The following is an 8995-nucleotide window of genomic DNA, read 5'->3' on the forward strand; positions in this document are numbered from 1 at the left end:
CAACAAAATTTCAGCAAATTTTGGACGCTAACTTGATGCCATCTGTGAAAAAGCTGAAGTTAAAGCAAGGATGGCTTCAACAATTAGATAATGATCTAACTGAAGGTTTTGCCATGGCCTTCACAATCTCCTGACCTCAACATAATTGAAAATCTATTGATAGACCTTAAAAGAGCAGTGGATGACAGACAGCTGAGAAATCTCAAAGAACTGGAAGACTGTTGTAAGGATGAATGGGCAAAGATACCTCAAACAAGAATTTAAAGACTCTTGGCTAACTACAAGAAGTGTTTACAAGCTGTGATACTTGCCAAAGGGGGCAGCACAAGCTATTAACTCTGCAGGGTGCCCAAACTTTTGCAGATGCTTTTTTATTGGCATTGAAAGTGTAAATAATGGAAATAAAATCTAACTTCTTGTGACACAGTATACTAATGTCTAATCTGTCATTTGATGCCTTTTGGAGATTTTTCCATCTTTTCTTGGCTTCTTTATGCACATTAATCAAAAAATGTACCTGGGGTGCCCAAACTTATGAGCCCCACTGTACTGTGTATATATACAGTATATATTGACATTTGTGTTCTTCTCAGGATGAATTAAAATAACTTTGATGATCCTCCAACTTTTCATGTAGGTTAAAATGTTTAAGTATTCTTTGGTTTATAACCAAGGCCTTGCAGAACTATAGACTGTTCAAAATTGTGCAGAACTAACGACCCACCCTCAGATGTCCTTTGTAATTAGTGCTATTAAGGAAATGCTCTCTTGCCAACATACTAAACTAAGATGGTGAACAGTGTTAACATTAGAGCTGATGAACATTAGCTTATTATCTTTGGAATTCTTAGCATGTTAGCTGGCTGATGTTAACATTTAGCTCAAACAGACGTACAGCCTCACAGAGCCACAAGCGTAGCCTTGTTTGATATCAGAATATGTTTACAATTTTCACAGTATGTCCTTACTTTTTTTCGTCCTAAGTTTTGCCTTGCCATTTCTTTTTAAGCATGGGTTCCTCGATATCAGCCTTCAAAAGGGATTTAATATCCGGCTATAGCTATAGCCATAAATAAGGTTAGAATCTGACCTGGGTTGTGGTTATATGTGCGCTGTAAATACTTGGCTATCAAGGCGCTCATATAGAACTAAATTTGACCAAACCTAAAGCGGATTAGAAATCCTAGTCATGTAAGGACGAGAGGACATAGTGATAAATGCATGTCCAAATATATTTGGCTTGAGTTCTTCTCAACAGTAATGTTGAGGTATTGCTTACACATCCTTCATTAGTGATTTTGCCAGATACACAGGGATCATAAATCCTCATTGAGCAAGTGATCTCCAGACACTGAGTGGAGTGATGGACCTGCAAAAGAATTACACAGTGCTTATTCATAACTGTAGGTCTCCCTCACCCTCAAATACACATTAGACTTCAAAATGCAGATATAAGAGAATTCATTAATAACACCAGCTACAGTTGTACTGGCTCGCCTATGTAAAAAATGCAGCCAAAGATGTTCTTTTGATAAATACCTGAGTACAGGTTCCTATTTTGGCGGAGCTGGGTGAGGTTCTTTGTTTCCTCTTGGACCGCAATCCTTTTTTCCTCCCCCCTACCTCCTGACATGAAGCTGACACAGAAAGAAACAGCTTCTCCATACCTGATCTTAGATAACCAGATACAGAGTAGACATAATGCATTTCCTGGGATTTCTTTCCTGTCCTGTGAAGTCCATAAGATGAGACATCTGTAAGAAAATGTGGTTCAGGCTGATCAAGACTTGCAGAATTTATTCCTAAAATCTGCTGCCTTTGGCTTCAGCTCAGAGAGTGAATTTGCTGTGGAATTTCCCCAGAAGTGTCCCACTTTTTTTAATCTAGCTGTGATAACTGAGTTTGTTGCTTGACCTGAATTATGATGGTGTCTAGTGGATGTGTATTTGTGGTATTTGTATGACCCATCAAGTGTGTTTCTAGTATTTCGTTGCAGTCATTTCCCATACCTTAGATACTCATGTCTTTTCTAGGGTGAAAAGATCGGCGATATAGCTGATTAAACAAACAAAAGACGGAGCTGGCCAATAACTAACAACAATACTTACAATTACAATTTCAAATAGAAATCCAATTATTACATTACCATTATTAGGCCCTATAACAAGCAACTACTTTGATATTTTGGTTGGCTTGGTCTCTGTCATACTTGGTGTTAGATGCAGGGTTAATAACACTTTTGTCTCTCCTTGACTCTCTCTCATAAACATATTTCCACACATAGGAAAACAGATGTTAGGGTAATATTTTAAATTTGTTTTAATCACAAAACTGCCTACACAAAAAACTTTTAAATTTAAAGTGTTCGATGACCGCGCCTAACCCATACCAGAACTTAATTTCTAAATATCTGTCAGAACCCTTGCCCGGCCCGGCCCGGACCGGCCCGGCGGGTCCCAACGGGCTTGGGTTGTGTATCCATCCTCTATCCTCTTTCCAGGAGGGGTCAGCAGACGCAGGAGGCGCTTGTTAGCTTCTACCAAAAGAAGTGGAATATGACTCCCTGTAATTTAGAAGTTGTCTTGTTTATTTTTTGTATGTATGCTAACATTAGCACCTTGTATAACTACATTTAAGAATCCTCTGGTGTCACTCCCAAAGCTTCACTATTAAGACAAGACTTCTGCAGTGCTGTGTGCAATACAGTGGCTAACCTTAACCTAGCTGTTGATACTTAAAATCAAAAAAATTTAAATTTTTAAATTTTTTGGGGGGAAATACCTCCAAATCTAGTTTGCTCAATCCATAATGTGTCTTTTTCTATATAGACGTGTGTAATACAGAAAATTTGATGTGTGGAGACTTTGGAGTTGTTTAAAGACACCTTTATGTGGAGCTGAATTATTGAAGTAATGTAATGAGTCATAATAACTTTTGTTTTTGAAATAGATTAAATAAATACCCATGTACATTAAGTTTTTTTTTTTTTATTATAAATGTAACACCAAAGAAAAAACACAAAACAGCAATACAATTTGGTGTGATGCTAATCTGGTGGAATCTATTGTAAAAAATTTGGTCAAAATAACTAATAAATGATTACAAAGATAACTGCACTGGACACATATTCCACTGACCTGAGTCAGGTGGAACAATAGTATTAGCAATAGCATTTGAGACTTGTGTGAAAACTTGTGATCAAAACACTAAAACACCTGCCACTTCATGTTTAATGTACTGAATAAAGGCAACTGAATCTGAACATAAACAATTTCATGATCACATTTTTGGTATGAAAACAAATCGTGGCAATATTGACCTCATATAATTAATAGTGTTAAATTACACCCAGTTTATAATCCATTCAAATGAACATGTGGAACATGATGAAGCTCTTTAGAGAGCTATGGGGTACACAAAATCTGGGAACTTCTGTTCCAATGCATTCCTCCTAAACAATTGCTTCTATTGAACAAGTTTATTCTTTTTGTTAATGTTTCAGCTTTGTCAGTTTCTAGACTAGATAGATAAGAAAGAGGCACCAAAGGAAGGAGGAGTGGTTCAAGGTAGGTTCACGCAGATACAACTTTAGAAAGGAAGACAGGGTAATTGTTTATGAAACCAATTTATGATACCAATTAAAACAGATGAGATAGGCTTTATTCAGAATTTTCATGGAATGGAATGTAACATATTCACAAAAATAATGATGTAACTTATTTTGGCACATTTTCTGGACAAAATAAACCAATGTTTGATGCGCTGTACTTTGGATTCTGTGGTCCATTTATTCACAGTTCTATACACAGGCTTACTGTAACGTTCCACTTGTAGACAACAGTAAGGTTTATGACATTAACCGTTTTTTTAAACCACTCAAAACATACAGATGTGTTGCAAGTCTCAAAAAACTGAGCTTTCACTCAACATCCCTGGAAACGACAACAACACAACAACCAGAGATGGGAAATACTCAAGTAGATTTTTTTAGATATTTTTACTTTACTATTTATTTTTTTGGCGACTTTTTACTTTTACTCCTTACATTTTAACACAAATATCGGTACTTTCTACTCCCTACATTTTACAAAATTGGCTCGTTACTTTAGTTTTTTACTAAATGTTGTCTATCAGGTCTAACCCTTTGCATTGTGTATGGTAGCCTTTACAATGTTATTGAATTCTTATATTACCACACACACAGCCATAGCAGAGCTACGCACGCCCATGTTTATCCTAATGCTTGATTGTAATAAAGCATCAACATAGAGAAGTTGTCTCCATCTTTGTCTTAACAGACACACCTGGGCCAAGTTGGAAACCAGAATCATCTTTAAATCCTGTCCTAATCTAGTCCTCACTAAGTTTAAAATAATTTCACTGGAGTTACCAATACCAAATTGAACCTAACTGGATGGGAATATACACAGACTTGTCACAAAATCACACTTGAATTCATATCTTGCTAGGTCAGAATCTTGTTAACCTAGAGTCCCAGTCTCTGTCATTATAACTAAGCTATATGTTTTAGGCCTATTCGCAGACAGCCATTTAAAATGTAGGCAATGGCATACAAAGAGCCTCTTTTCCATGTCCACTGTAGTTTCTCAGTGTGCTCTCTAGTAACATCAGTCTGGTCCAGGTAGCTTTGTCATTCATAATGCTACTTTTACATTAATACTTTTAGTAAATTTCTTCTTACTTTGACTTGAGTATTTTTTAACACAATTATCTGTACTTCCACTTGAGTACGGCCAGTGAGTACTTTTGCCTTCTCTGACCACAACAACAGAGATTACGTCACCAGCGGGCCACACATCCCCCCCGCTCACATCTGCTCCACCAGCCATCAGCACACGCACCGACCATGCATGTACTATGCATTCTTGTGATAGACAGAGAGATGGGAGATGATAGACTGGCTCCGCTAATCCAGAACTCCTGACTGTACTAAATCAATTTGAAAAAAATGGTGTACTATGCAAACAGGATTGTAGCTGAAGGCTAAGGCAGTTTTTCACGTCTGCAGGTCATCTGTGTAAGCTTAAACACAAAAATGTAAACACAATGTGAAAAGCAATATTTAAACCAGTTTAACCTCAGATTCCCAGCATCTGGTCTGAAGTAACGGCACACATAGACCACATCAAAAATAAACCGTAGCTGGCAGCTCTAAACAAAACAAACACAAACTCTTAAAACACATCTGTACTGTATGAAATGGTTCACAGAATATGTCACTAGTGTGGTTAGTGTGGAGAGGGATACATTGATACATTGTTAATTGAGAAATCTAATGGAACAACCATAACACTGAATTGCTTACAAATGATTTCTTGGCTTGTAGTATTGCTGCCCACAACACACTTATTATGCAACTCAGCTGTACACTACTGACTTACTGACTCACAGTGTACTTCAGAGGAAAGGACTGTACTAGTACTTTTACCTGATAGAGAAATGTTACTTTACTTTACATTGCAGGGTAACATTTTACGCACCAAATATCACAATAAAATATGATGCATTATTATTTATTATAGCCTACTATCCAGCATTATACCAGCATTGAAAGCTATACCTTGAACAGACGTGAAGTAATGAATGCCGGACGTGAACTGTGCTGTTTAAATAGATTTACTGTTACTAGATTTAGTCTTTAGAAAAAAAATGTGTATTAGTTTTAGTCACATTTAAGTTCTTTGTACCCTTATTAGTTTTAATCTTGTTTTAGTCGACGACTAAATGATGAAGAATGCAGCTTTGCAGTGATGCGTGGTTCAGTTGAACCCACCCAGCATGTCATGAGAACCAATCTGCAAGTGTGTGTGATTAAGTAAAAAGTAACGTTAAAGCAAGTATTTAATTATCTCTTTCAGCCTTTATTTAGAGCTGTCATTATCTTTTCCATTACCTAATCACTACCTTTAATGGACAGAAAACCGTCAGCGTTTCTGTAGTACCTACACTGCACTCTTTTGACTCCGATGTTACAATACAAACTGTTGCATGCAAACACAAACGTGTCACTGTTGTGTAGCCTAGTTATTTAAGCACAATATAATGCAATGTATCTGAGGTTGTTACAATTAGACAGCAGCATCAAAATTAGATTTGAAAAAAATTGCAATTTTATGTAAAGGTTATTAAGATTGATGCAAGGTGTGCTGGGATTTCTCCTAGTCTTTGCTTATCTGTCTGACCGGAGCTGGAGGAGAGCGGACGGGATTAGCAGGAACAGTTTGTCCCAAAATACTGTTACACACAATACTGCAATTTTAATCGCACAACACCACTCCGGTTTTTGTTGTGGTCCAGAACTTTTGTTGAGTGTCTTCAATTTATGACCCATTTTCTGTTTTTTGAGGATTCTAGTTTTTTTGCTCATTAGCAACCATTTTTTAATTAAGTAACTTGTACTTTCTGCCACAAGGCCCAGCAGCACTTTGCAGCCCAAAGATCATCTCCTCCACAGACATTCAAGCGCTGCAAGTAAGCACTCTTTCTTCTTTGTTATTTTCTCTTTGGCTATTGGGTTTCCATGGGAATTTCTTCCTCATACTGAAGTACATCTTACAGCTTACTTTAGTATGAAGTAAGATGTTGTACGTTTGAATCTGCAACATGTGTTCTTCACATCTGGACTCTGTTTATGATCTCTGTGTTAGTTTCAACAACAGTGGCCTAACCGGGAGTACCTGGATATGATTTTTTATGAACAGTGGCTGAATTTTTATCACGTTTTCCCAACTTATTGCCATTTAAACACGTTGTACGACTACAGTTTGAGGACTGCTAATAAATCATCAGCGTCCCTTGTGAGGAAACACATTCCCGCAGTGTTGTTTCTTCTGGATATTGATGGTGTTTTTATTTTGACTGGCTGGCATCACACTACTATATACTAAACACAGCAGCTTGTCTCTAACATATTCATTTTGTATTTTTATTCACTGTCCCTGAGTTTTCAGGAATTTTGGCCCTTCCACATATTGTAAAAAGGTGTCCTTGTGTGGTCCCCTTTCAGAAATGGTTACTGAAACACAATCACACTTTTATTTGTCCTTTATTTGGTTGTTGTATTTGTGTAATTGCCATTAAAATATTTTCATTAGGTCATTATGATTAAACAAGGCAATAAGTCCACTATGCCAGCAGTTCCGTGAGGCTGTGCTTTGGCTCACTGGGGCTTTGAGCTATATGCTAATAACAGCATGACACCTGCTTATACTGTAATGATAATGCTAACATGCTGATGTTAAGCAGCTATAAAGCATTGTCTTAGCTAAGTATGTTACAGTAAAGTGCTAATGTTTAGTAATTAACAGTAAACACAAATTTCACACAATTGCGCTGTTGATTTAACAATGTACTTACATCAAAGTACAGTTACATTATAATGGGAAACGTGTGTTTCTTTTCTCTAATTTGTTGTTTTCAGCTGGCGGTGTGGGGGTGTGGGGGTGTGGGGGTGTGCGTGGGTGGGTTGGTGTGTGCACCCTGTGTTCCTTGACCACCATGTGAAATAAAAAATGAAAAAGAACAATGTTTTATGCATTATAAATCCTGTCTGCGGTAAAAAAGTATGGCTTGTATGGTGCAGCCAAATTCACATTGGTGTGGTTAGAAGAACCTTAAATGAAGCGGTGAAGCGCTTGTATGGCTTACCATTGATTTCTTTTAATGGAGCTGTTTGTTGCAAATGGCAGAGGCTAAAACAGGTCAGTGAGTTTATTTGACCTGTTTAATTAATTATGGCAATTATGCTAAAAGCTGGCTGTGAACATCAGTTTCCTACTGACCATGAAGCACTTTGTTGGTTTGTGAGTCTGGTAAGCTGGAGATGCTAGCTTTAGGTCTGTGGAGAGGCTAAAGCAGGATGTAAAGATCAAAACAAATCCAAGCCATGACCAGAATCCTCAACAAGTGTTTCTCGACCAAGGAGGTTGGGTTTTCAGTTTGGTTTGTTTGTTTTGTTGTCTGTCAGCAGGATCACGGAAAAACCTCTGGCCCGATTTTCATGATAATTGGTGGAAGCGTGCCTGTGAAGGTTCTCAGTCATCCATGTTATAGTTATAGGGACGGTTTAAAATCAAGGAAAACTGGGCAGGTGCTCTGAAGACATCAGTCTACTGTAGCTTTAGGGCACCCAAGTTGTCCAGACACAAAACTCTCCCATCAAGTTACTTACAGTAACTGCAGCAAGCATGTATCTTTCTGTTTTGCAGAAAAAGATATCGATATATCAATAAGATTTAGCCTGACATCCAGTGCGTCAGGCTTTGTCCTTCCCTTTCTGCCTGTGTGTCACGTTTTTAAAATCCATTCCTACAGGAAACAACAACATCCGAGTTAGAAACCAACACTGAAAATGACACAAAAGTTTTTTTTTTGAATATTTGGATTGTCCGATAAGGCAGGCTTGCTTGGTTCTTTCGGTGAATGATTGTAAAGATTTACAAATATTTTGATGGCACTTACCACACCATGAGCAAATCTTTGATACTGGTTTAATACATTTCTGCAAGAGAGATAGACAGGCTTCACATTACGGCACCATACAATACAATTGTTTGTCTTGTTTCTTTGTAAAAGTCTCATTACACAGTTGACAGACTGTTTGATAACCTCAAATTTGTTAAGACATCTAGTAGGGTTGCACAATGGACTGGTACCACCTGAGTAAATGATTAATGACCATGTTTACAGAACAGGACATATTTTACTGGTTGTACAGTTTAAAATATATAAATAAAGAGAACAGGACACAACTTTTCTTTCGCTTCTCTGCTTTGTTCTGTTTTCTTGTCTCTATCAATTTCTTCACTTGTACCGTCACTCTCTCAAAATGTGCACACACGTGGTACACAACAAAGGTTTAGTCACATAATGGACCCGTGTTCTGACGTGCACTAACATGTGCAAGTGGCACAGTAGCTGGCCAATGAAACATCATGATCATCATTATAGCCTTTCAAGCGGGGTCTAAATTGAA

This window comes from Etheostoma cragini, chromosome 20, assembly GCF_013103735.1.
Source record: "Etheostoma cragini isolate CJK2018 chromosome 20, CSU_Ecrag_1.0, whole genome shotgun sequence".
Taxonomy (NCBI): domain Eukaryota; kingdom Metazoa; phylum Chordata; class Actinopteri; order Perciformes; family Percidae; genus Etheostoma; species Etheostoma cragini.